We start from the raw sequence: 11,802 nt of genomic DNA, 5'->3' as shown, positions 1-11,802 counted from the left end.
TTCCTACTTAATAAACTCCACTGGTTCTCTAGCTCTATTAGCTCCAGGATCAAATATAAAATGCCATGTTTCACTTTTAAAAACCCTTCATAGGGGCTGGCTACGTGGCGCAGTGGATAGAGCACCGGCCCCGGAGTCAGGAGTACCTGAGTTCAAATCTGGGCCTCAGACACTTAATAATTATCTAGCTGTGTGGTCTTGGGAAAGCCACTTAACACCATTGCTTGCAAAAACCTCAAAAAAAAAAAAGCCCTTCATAAACTGGTCCCTCTTACTTTCCAGGCTTCTTCCACCTTCTTCCCTTCTGTGTACTCTTCAAACCAATGATACTGTCTTCCTTGCTCCTGAGGAAGGCCCTGTATCTCTAGATTCTAAATGTTGGCACTGATTGTCCCCCCATTTGCTCCTTCTCTCCTCCCCTCTATCTATGATTAACTTGGCTTCCTCCAAGCCTCAGTTACAAGCTCACTTTCTAAAAGAAGCCCTTCCTGATCCTCATTAATCTTAATGCCTTCCCTCTGAGACTATCTCCAATTTATTCTGAATATTTCTAGTTTGTCTTTCCTTCTTAAAGAAGACCATAACATCAGGGAGTTGATGCCCAGACAAGGACATGAATTGTACTGGGGGGGTTGGTCTGGGCTAAGTCAGCAGTCTCACTTTCTGGGTTCAGTGACCAGATATGGATCAGGACAACTGGAGATAGCTCTGGATTTGGGGCAATCAGTGTTAAGTGACTTTCCCAAGGTCACACAGCCAGTGTCAAGTATCTGAGGGTGGATTTGAACTCATATTCTCTTGACTCCAGGGTAGGCTGTCCATTGTGCCTCCTCGCTGCTCATATCCTGGTATTTGTCAATGAATTAAATAATTAAACATCATGTTGAATAATCTATCTCTTTTGATACCCTTACCCTAAATATCTTTCATAGGATTAAATCAGTTAATTTGGACATACTGTCATACCACTTAGAGATTCCTTTGGGTTTACAAGTCTCTTCTTTGGCAATGAAATCATTCTCACCTTAATGCAAATTAGCTTAGTGATCTAACACTTGCCTGCAAAGAACAGTGCTAAAAGAAATTTTGATCATATGACAGAGATGATCATTTGGGTGCCAAGGAAATTCTGGGACATGGAATGCCAAAGTGGGGCACTGAAGTGGGCAACCAGAAGGGTTCTAAGGAACAGAATGGTATGAGGAAATCAAAAGGTAGAAGGATGCTAAAGAAAAGCCATGCCAATTCTGTAGTTCTCCTTAAACAATTGTTTAAGTCTCTGACCTCCATACCCCAATGCTGCTGGGTCAGTCTGATGAAGCAGTCTCTGTTCTAAAGGACCTAAATGCTTCCAAATAGGAAGAGCTACTAGATAGATCTTGTTAGGACCATAGGAAATCCAGCTGTCCAGGCCACACACAGAATTTCCTTATTTGGAAAAGTCTTTTCTATCCTCTTTGGGGAAAAGGACATAATATAAAATTGAAGAAAAACAAAATGCTTGGGCCTCAATCACCAGGGACTTGAGAATACTCAAACCCTGGAAATACTCTATAAGTCTTTTTCACCAGCTCAATCCATTTTTTGGAAGTTCCATTCTCTTGGTTTACTTCAGTATCAGAAAGCAAAAATTCTTTTCTGATTTCTCTTTTCTAGTTCTCTGTTCAACACATTGGTTAAAAGTGAAATTAAGATGATAGCATTAAGAATGCTAGCTAGAGGTTTTAAAAATAATATTTAGTATCCCAGGTTCAAAGCTAAAAGGCAGCCCGGAGGATCTGTAGCTCAAAGACCTCATTTTAAGGTTAAGGGAACTGAGACCTAGGTTGGTTGTGATTTTGCTCCAAACCACATGTTATATAAGAAACAGAGCCTACATTTGAAGCTAGATCATCGGCCTTCAAGTCCTTTCCTTGCGGCCAGAGCCATACTTGATGCCTGAGTGTTGTGCACATATGATTCTTCTGCTGGATTTGACATTATTTCTACTGACCTGAATCTATGATCTCAAGTCAGATGCCCCCAGAGGACCATCTGGCATTTCCTGAGTGGCCTGGGAAGTAATTGTGAGCCTTGCTCTTCCATGTTTGGTTGGAGGAGAAGTAAACAAATCATTCAGAAACTCTTCCCAGTGGTCTGACATCATGGACAAAATTGTGACATGAGTAAACAAAGTTTACTTTTGTTGCCTTTCCACCCATCCTTTTCCAGGCTGCCTAACAATTCTGAGCATCTCTTCATCAGAGGCAGCATTGTGGAGTGCTGAGTCTGGAGAGGTTCAGGAGAAGTTTAATAATTCCACGTACACATTTTGGCCACTTAAGTGACCTTGGACAAACCACTTTTTTATTCACCGTCTCAGTTTTTTCATCTGTAAATTGGGGATAATAATTGACCTCCTCACAGACTGTTGATAATCCTTTGCAAACCTTAAGTGACTGTATAAATGTAAGTTATTCTTTCCTTCTTTTCCCAAGACCTCTGTGTTCTTTTGCTGTTCTCTGGCTGCTAAAGACTCTCCTTTGGTAGCCCTTCCATAGGACTGAAAAGTATCTCCTCCTCTCATGTCCAGTCCTTCTTAAATCCTCCTTGCTCCAGATCCCCAACCCTTCATGGTTCTGGGACAGAGTCTATGTTTCTCATTTGGTAGATTTTAAGATCATTGATTAAAAAGTAAAAGAAATCTCACATATCACAGGGAGGCCCTCTCTAGGTTACATAAAATAATAAAAAGAACTGAATGTAAACCTGACTCTTCTTCCATAAAACTTAGCATTTTTTCTAAAGCACCTGGTTGCCTCTACAAAAAATAGTATTCAATGAAGCTATAGTTTAAAAAGAGCAAAAAAAATGATCTCAGATAGTCAAAGGGAATGTGTTCCTGAGCTGAACTGACCAGGCTAGTTCAATTATTCCAGATGGAAGACCTTTTAAAATAAATAAATTAAAAAATATATATTTAAAAGATTTTGTTTTTTAATTACCTATAATTCCCCCTGCTTTTTTTATTTTCCATTTTCAAGAGAGTCATAACAAAAAAAATCAAAAAGGTATTAAAAATAATTTAGTAAATTAACCAACATTTTGGAAAAGTCTGACATTAGGTTCAGTGTCCCACATGTAGAAGTTCCTGACCTCTGACCCCACTTAAAAGGTAGAGAAGTATCTCTCTAGAATGCTTCTTGAAGGCAGTGGGCAGTGAGAATTATGGGGACAGAGATGCCCCTAAGATGTTCTCAGCTAACTGACCCTGAGTTATTCAGATAACACAATCTCTGCTAATAAGGTAGCTGGCTTATAAATGTCACCCTGTAACCCAATTTAGATGTATGAAGGTCTCTTAAACAATAATACTGGGGACCCAGAGGCAAGTCTTCTGTAGCTAGTGCTGGATTTTCACATGGGGTCAGCCCTAGTCTTAGAGATCTTTCCTAGCAGGAGTAGTATAAAAATTTTAAATTAGAATTTTTTTTCATTTGCACTAAACTGTAATTAATTCAAAAGAGCAACAGACCCACTTAAATACATTTACTTTGGAGTCGACCTAGCTTCCCTAGGGAAGGAGTTTATCTCACTCTGACTCATACTTTTTCTGGAGGCTGGCCTTAAGGAAATAATATACACCCCACTGGCTTTGGAATTTTAAACAGAAGTCTCAGACTAACTCCCAAATATGGGAGCATGTGGGTCCAGGAGAAGTTGTAGGAGACATGCTCAGTGTGACAAGAAGCAAACCCCAGGGTGGCTTGGGGCTCTGAGAGCAGCAGCTAAGGAGCCAACTTGGAAGATGACCATGAATTTAAAGGGACAGCATGTAGGCCTGCTGTTATCCTGCTCATGGCAGAATACTGTGACTATACTGCTTTAAGAACTAAACTCAGCTTGATCCTACCATACCTACCATACCATACCTCCCCAAAAGAGGAATGGGAATAGTATTCCAAAGATGCTATATCTTTGCTTTATAACTAGATTGTGGCATCAAATACATTATATCTGAGAAGTCTGAATTCAGCAGCAGGGAAACCTTATGAAACAGAGGAACGATCACTGGCTCAAAGGATCTGGGTTCTAATTCTGATGCTGAATACTGCAGAAGCCCCTTCCAGAGGGTGCCAAATGAATTTTCCTTAACAGGCACACAATTGATGTTCAACAAATAATTTTCTAATCAAATGGCTAAGTAGAGGCAATTCTATAATTTCTGTTTTCTTTTCATATATCAAAACTTTTCACAGCTGCTAAACTGATAGTTTCCCTTCCCTAGCTCAGAAGGTTTCGGGGGTAAATGAAGAACTTGTTCCTTTAACCTTGTTTTAAACTGCTGTCAACATCCCCTATCCTGACTTGGGCAAATGGTATTCACCTCGTTCTTGGAATCCTATTGAGGGCACTTCTCATCACATCCTTCTCTTTGGGTTTGGAAAATAAAACAATATTTGAAGCTGTGACTACACAATGGTATATGGGAAGGGTTCCAGTGAGAGCCCAGTTCCCACTCCTCATCATATTGCTGTTATTCAAAGGAGAATGACTACACACATCTTCAACTGTGCCTCCCTCACAGCCAACCAATGGAGAACTCGGAAAAAAGCAGGGAACTGGGGGGGGGGGCGACATTTAGCCTCTCTACAGAAGACTCAGATAACGTTTGTCTCACCTATTTCACAGCAGTTTTTTTTTTTAAGGTCAGCTAAGATGGCACAGTGGATAGAGCGCTGGTCCTGAAGTCAGAAGGACCTGAGTTCAAATTTGGTCTCAGATACTTAATAGCTATGTGACCTTGGGCAAGTCACTTAACCCTGATGCCTTGAATCCAGGCTATCTCCTGTTGTCTGGATCCATATTTAGTCTCTGGACCCAGATAGCTCTGAAGGACAAAGTGACTTAGCACAGCACCTCCTCACTCAAATTCAATTCATGGGCTTGTCATGACATCATCTTCTTGATGTCATAGTCTTCAAAAATGAACAAAAATCATTTTTTAAAGATGACAATGTTTTATACAGTTTAAAGTGCTAACTTATTAAGGTAGGTTTTGGCACCATGTGATCTAATAAATAGTGAACTGGAATCTGAATATCTGAGTTCAAATCCTGAATTTGACACTCTCAGGGTGACCTTGCTCAAGTCCCTTAATTTCTGGGGCCCTCTTTTGTAAAATGAAGCTAATAATCTTCATTTTGCAAAGTTTTGTGAAGATCAAATGAAATAATGTATGCAAAATGATTTGTGAACTTTAACACACCATAGAAACATGAATATAAATGTAAATATTTATGTATATATCACTTATATTCTTTCTTAAAATCAAATTTTATTGGTATTTGTTGTATTTATATGTCTAAATTCCTGTATCCTACCCTTCCCCCTACTAAATAACAAAGAATTTTATGATGCAATGTTCCACACCCATGAACCTTCCATCTCTACAAAAGTGGGGGGAAAGAGTGTTTTCTTATATTTCTTCTTTGAAGCCAAGTTTATTCTTTGTAATTTTATATTTATTTTCAATTGTTTTGTGGGTGTCCTTTCTATTTTCATTTTGTAGTCCTTGTGTATAGTATTTCCTTGACTCTGTTTATTTCACTTTTTAATCAGTTCACCTAAGTCTTTTCATGTTTATTTTTATTTATCATATTCATCATTGTTTATTACAAATCCATTAAATTCAAATGACACCAACTCTCTATTGGACCTCTCAAATTGGATATCCCTTAAAAATATATGTGCCCACAAAAGAAACATTATCTTTCCTTTTCAACCCTACCCTCTTCCAAATTTCCCAATTATGTATGTTTTTCATGAATATTTATATTCATGAACTTAGCACATACTAGAGAGTTGGTTTATCAGGGTTCATAAGGGGTTCAACAAACATTTATGCGGCTCCTGGTTCCATGGTGCATGAAACCCTCACAAGAAACATGTAGTACATAGGATATTGTCATTTTCATTTTACAGAATAAAAATCTGATGTCTAAAAAATTGTTCAGAGAAAATTCAAGAATTTTTTTTTCCTTTTTGCTAATACTGCTCCCCACCTACAACTCTATCAAAGGGTATGTGAAGTTGTTTGCTTAAAGAAAGTCTCTCTACTTTGATGATAGAGCACCTAAAGGCTCAAGAATGGGGTGGCTAGGTGGTACAGTAGATAGAGAACTAGCCCTGGAGTCAGGAGAACCTGAGTTCAAATCTGAATAAACACTTAATAATTACCTAGCTATGTGATCTTGGGCAAGTCACTTAACCCCATTGCTTCGCAAAAAACACAAAAAAAAAAATCTCAAGGAACTGATTGCCTTTAAGTCTCTTATCAAAAAGAGAACTTATAAAGTCTTTAAGATCTTCCAAAAGCATGTTAAACTTAACTTCTGGGCATTTGCTTTTCCAATTTCCTCATTTTCTTTCAATGGAATTACAGAAGCTCTGCCTCCCTTGGTTTCTTTTTTTTTTTTATGAACATTTTTGGAGTGCCTTTTGATCATTTAAAACCATCATTTCCATTTCTAGATATACTACCCCAACACTCACTTCAAGCATTTCTTTTTAACAAAGGAAGAGTTAAACAAAATCAATCAACACAGTGAACAAATCTGAAATTTGTAAACAACATTCTGCACCTAGAGTTCCCCTCCACAATTCAATAATGAGTCAAGGATTTTTTTTAACTAATTATATGATAGACACAGTGCTCTCCAAGGAATCCCTGTGTATTTTCATGGAAGATTCCTTTGTGTTTAGTGAAGAATCTTGAGTTTCCCTGATTCTTTGCCATTCCAGTTCTGGTATGCAGTTGTCACCAAGGTTATATGATTGGAGCCAGCAGGTGTTTAGGGGGTTAATTTGAGGGTCATTAGGCAGCTATCTTCTACAAAGTATTTTGCTTTCTGATGTCTGCCATTTTACAAAAATGTCATTCCTTATGGGGAGAATTGCCACAAACTACCTGTGGTCTCTACAGAAGTCCTACTGGAATGCTCCATTTTGGTGTGAAGTAACTTCTGACTACTCAAAGCTTATAATAATGGAATAATAGATCTAGCCTAGGAGAAGGAACAAACTGGAGAGACTTGGAGTATATGCACAATGCCTGACTCCATAAACTTTCCCAATAGGGATAGGCTATAATCAGGATAAGCAATGAATTCTGTTGGCCACAAAGACTAAAAGATGAAATGCTCCTCAAGCCTATCTGTTTCCATAGTGATTGTATCAGAATGGCAGGAATAGGGGGGCAGAAGGTTCTAAAATGACATTATTTTGAGGTCACATACAAATATTAATTGCTGTATTTTTAATCTTTTTCAAGTGACCAGTGAGACTGTGTACTTGGTCAGGTAGGCCCAGGAGCCCCAGGAGTAGCAACACACCTCACCCTCCACCCAAGAAAATAAGTCCTGCTTCCAGATTATTCCCTGATGCCATTATTCTAGGAAGCAGTATTTCTTGTATTTTTAAAAATAAATTAATTACATTTCCCAATTTTATCTATCTATCTATCTATCATCTATCTATCTATCTATATAGTTTTCAACATTCAATTCATTTTTTGGCAAGGTTTTGAGTTTCACATTTTTCTCCCTCCCTTCCTTACCCCCCCCCTTCCCTTGACAGAGAGTAATCTAATATGGGTTATACATGTATAACTACAGCATTCATTTTTGCAAAGTTTTTTCCTTTCTACCCTTCCCTCCCCCCACCCAAAGATAGCAAGTAATCTGATATAGGTTAAGCATGTACAATCATGTCATACATATTTACCTATTAGTCACGCTATGAGAGAAGAATCAGAATAAAAAGGGAAAAACCACAAGAAAGGAAAAGCAAAAATCAAATTTAAAAAGGTGGAGATAGTATACTTTGATTTGCATTCAGATTTCATAATTCTTTCTTTGGATGTGAATGGAAATTTTCCATTGTAGGTCTTTTAGAATTATCGTTCATGGATGTTTTGCCAAGAAGAGTTAAGTCCGCCATAGTTGATCGTTATACAATGTCAGGAATTGAGATACAATATGGCAACATACTCCATGGGAGCTATAGCCCTTTGTTCTTTGGTAGCCATTGCTACTGAACTCCAGAAAAGAAAGTCCTCATTATCAGTCAATAAACATTTATTGAGAACCTACTATCTGACAGGGACTTTGCCAAGTGCTCAGCTCTGCCAAATGAAACAATATCAGAAATAGCTACATTTTTATTAGTGGAAATGATATAAAAGATGCACTACCTTTGTACCCTAAGATACAATGTTCTGTCAACTGAATAGTAGTTAAAATCTCCTAAAGTTATTGTCTTCCCCATTAAAATGTAAGTTTCTTGAGAGCAAGGGTTAGTGTCCTCAGCCCTTATCACAACACTCAGCATGCAGAATATGCCAACATATGCTTTCCCATCCATTTTTTTATTCACTGTGGAAGAAATTAAATAACATCCATATTCACACTCTTACTTTAAGTTTGAGATTCTTATTAATTACTTATTTTTTCAAATTATATGTAAAGATTGTTTTCAACATTCATTTTTGTAAAGTTTTCTCCCTCTCATCCTTCCCTCCCCCCACCCTAAGATAGCAAGCGATCCATATAACTGAGATTCTTAACTTGGGATTCATTAACTTGAAAGGGGGGAAAAATGACACCTTTATTTTTAGAAGCTTTTGATTTCTTTTGAAATCCTAAGAATTTTACCTAATGAAAATAAAGACATTATTTTGAGAGGAGTCCATAGACTTCACTAGTCTGCTAAAGGAGTTCCCAATATAAAATAGGTTAAGAAGTTCTGCTCTAAGTGAAACCAGAGCATATAAAGTAGCTTTGATGAAATAGGAAAGAGAGCTCACAGATGAGACATGACAGATCACAAATATTGTCATCATTAGCTTGGATGAGTAGATCAAATACTGGATATAAGGTTGCTATGTCCAAGGTTCAAATCCCACCTCTGACATTTACCAGTTCCATGACCAGGGGCAAGTCCCTTCTGAATTCTCTGCTCAAGTTTCCTCATTTGTAAGATTTATGGGCAGTGAGGTGCCACAGTAGATAGGAATTATACAGAATTATAAGAGGAGAGCCAGTCTACATAGGAAGAAGCTGTACTGAAATCTCAGGACCTTGTTGAGACCCTGAACCTTCTAATCAGGTATCTTCATCATCAAAGTTATTATGCTCCACTGCTATTCTGAAGAGACATTGCCCAGGGGTTGACCAACTCCGACTTATTCTTAACCTCTGAATTTCAATTATCCTGAACAGGAGACAAACTTCTTTCCCCAAACACTGCTGCTTATTCTCTTACTAGTATCCACCTCAACCTACTCCAACCCTTCTGTGATTTCTGTAACTTCCATTCTCAACACTCCAATTTCTTTCTGACACTCAAGGAAACTGGATTTCCCTAAATGACTCTACTCAACTATCTACCCTTTCCAGTACCAGTGGTATTTCCTCTCATACCTTCAAAATCAATGGGAGAGAGAGAAAAAACTCTTTGCTATTCATTGCCATATTCAGATGCTCCTTTACCATTATCACTCAGCTCCATTTCCCCCTTTAAGGTTCATACTATCCAAATATATCACCAAATTATATTCTCACCTCCAACTCTTTCAATTATTTTTTATGATTTTAGTATTTTATTTCTCCCCAATTATATGTAACATTCATTTTAAAAAATTCTCTTCCTCCTGCTGCCCATCCTGCCCTTGCATTGAGAAAACAAGTGATAGATAGACAGATGATAGGGATAGAGATAGAGATATATCTCATATGCCTAGTTATACATGTCCAGTCAATCCAAAAAATATTTCCATGTTAGTAATGTTCTTTTTTTTTTTTTTTTTTAGTTTTTGCAAGGCAAATGGGGTTAAGTGGCTTGCCCAAGGCCACATGGCTAGGTAATTATTAAGAGGTCACATTTAAACTCAGATACTCCTGACTCCAGGGCTGATGCTCTGTCCACTGTGCCACCTAGCTGCCCCGTTAGTAATATTCTAAAAGAAAATAGACAAAAATAGCAGACAAGAAAAATAAAAAGTTTAACCTGCTTCAATCTGCATTTGACTGTCAGGTTTTTTTCTTTAAGTGGATAGCATTTTTTATCATAAATCCTTTGGGATTTTGGATTGCCTCGGTTCATTGGGTTACTAAGAAGAGCTAAGTCATCCTCAGTTCATCTTCATACAATCTTTCTATAACTCTGTCAAACATTCCCCTGGTTCTGCTTAATTCACTTTGCATCAGTTCATTAAATCTTTCAATCACCTCCAACTCTTGGAATTTGCCTTAAAGACTTGACTCATAGGGCGGCTAGGTGGCACAGTGGATAGAGCACCGGCCCTGGAGTCAGGAACACCTGAGTTCAAATCCAGCCTCAGACAGTTAATAATTACCTAACCGTGTGGCCTTGGGCAAGCCACTTAACCCCATTGCCTTGCAAAAAACTTAAAAAAAAAAAAAAGACTTGACTCATGTATCACCTTCTAAACAGGTTCCTCCAGGGCTAATGCCTTTCTTTTGATATTATTTTGAATCTATTTTAAATGTTTCTTAGTGCTCCCTTTGCAGCACATATACTAAAATTGGAACGATACAGAGATTAGCATGCCCCTGTGCAAGGATGACATGCAAATTCATGAAGCGTTTCAAGGTTTCTTATATATGTCTGTCTAGCTGGCTAGCTATTCCTTTCCTCTTTCCTTTAATATTCTCCTGGGAATGTTATAGGGAAAAAAGATGAATTTTATTTTTGTTCCAGATCTACAATTTCTTTTCTTTTTTTTTTAGATTTTTGGCAAGGCAAACGGGGTTAAGTGGCTTGCCCAAGACCACACGGCTAGGTAATTATTAAATGTCTGAGACTGGATTTGAACCCAGGTACTCCTGACTCCAGGGCCGGTGCTCTATCCACTGTGCCACCTAGCTGCCCCCAGATCTACAATTTCAATGGTTTAGGGAATTACTAATGAGGAAAATTCCTCCATCAACACAAATTAATGCCTTCTGAGAACAGAGACAGTGAATGTGAATGTTGTGTTGTTTTTTTAGTTGTGACCAGCGCTTCAGTCTTCATGACCTCATTTGGGATTTTCTTACAAAGATACTAGAATGGTTTTCCATTTCCTTATCCAGCTCATTTTACAGATGGGGCAACTGAGGTAAACAAGATTCAGCCACTTGCCCAGGGTCATACAGTTAATAAGTGTCTGAGGACAGATTTGAACCCAGGAAGATAAGTCTTCCGGACTCCAGGTCCTGCATCCTACCCTGGGTTATGTTCCCTCATTTTCTCTCCTCTTCAGCTTCCCTCCATTTTCCTTAAGAATTGTTGTTGTTCACTATTGTTCTATTAGAAACCAGGAGAGACAGGAATTCAGGGAAGCCTGGAGGGATTTGCATGAACTGATGCTGAGTGAGATGAGCAGGACCAGAAAAACACTGTCCACCCTAACAGCATCATGGGAGTGATGTTCAACCTTGATGGATTCACTCATCCTATCAGTGAAACCATCAAGGACAATTTGGGGCTGTCTGTGATGGAGAATATCATCTGTATCCAGAGAAAGAGCTGTGGAGTTTGAACAAAGACCAGAGACTATTACCTTCATTTAGAAAAAAAACTGATATCTTATTGTCTGATCTTGCTGTCTCTTTTTACTTTATGGATATGATTTGGATATGATTTGGATATGAGTTCTCTCTCATCACATTCAATTTGATCAATGTATATCATGGAAACAATGTAAAGACTGGCAAATTGCCTTCTGTGGGGGGGGGTGGGGGGGAGGGAAGTAAGATT

General features: G+C 38.2%; 1 non-coding gene across 1 annotated transcript; it reads left to right on the top strand.

Moving 5' to 3' along the window:
- Positions 1–10,556: 10,556 nt before the first annotated feature.
- LOC141523116 (U6 spliceosomal RNA) lies at positions 10,557–10,658 on the top strand. Its single transcript, XR_012478333.1, has one exon. It is a non-coding gene; the product is annotated as a U6 spliceosomal RNA (small nuclear RNA).
- The last annotated feature ends 1,144 nt before the right edge of the window (positions 10,659–11,802 follow it).

Source organism: Macrotis lagotis, chromosome 4 (assembly GCF_037893015.1).
Source record: "Macrotis lagotis isolate mMagLag1 chromosome 4, bilby.v1.9.chrom.fasta, whole genome shotgun sequence".
Classification (NCBI taxonomy): Eukaryota; Metazoa; Chordata; class Mammalia; order Peramelemorphia; family Peramelidae; genus Macrotis; species Macrotis lagotis.
Note: the sequence above shows the minus strand (reverse complement) of the source record. Positions and strands in the feature narration are given on the sequence as shown.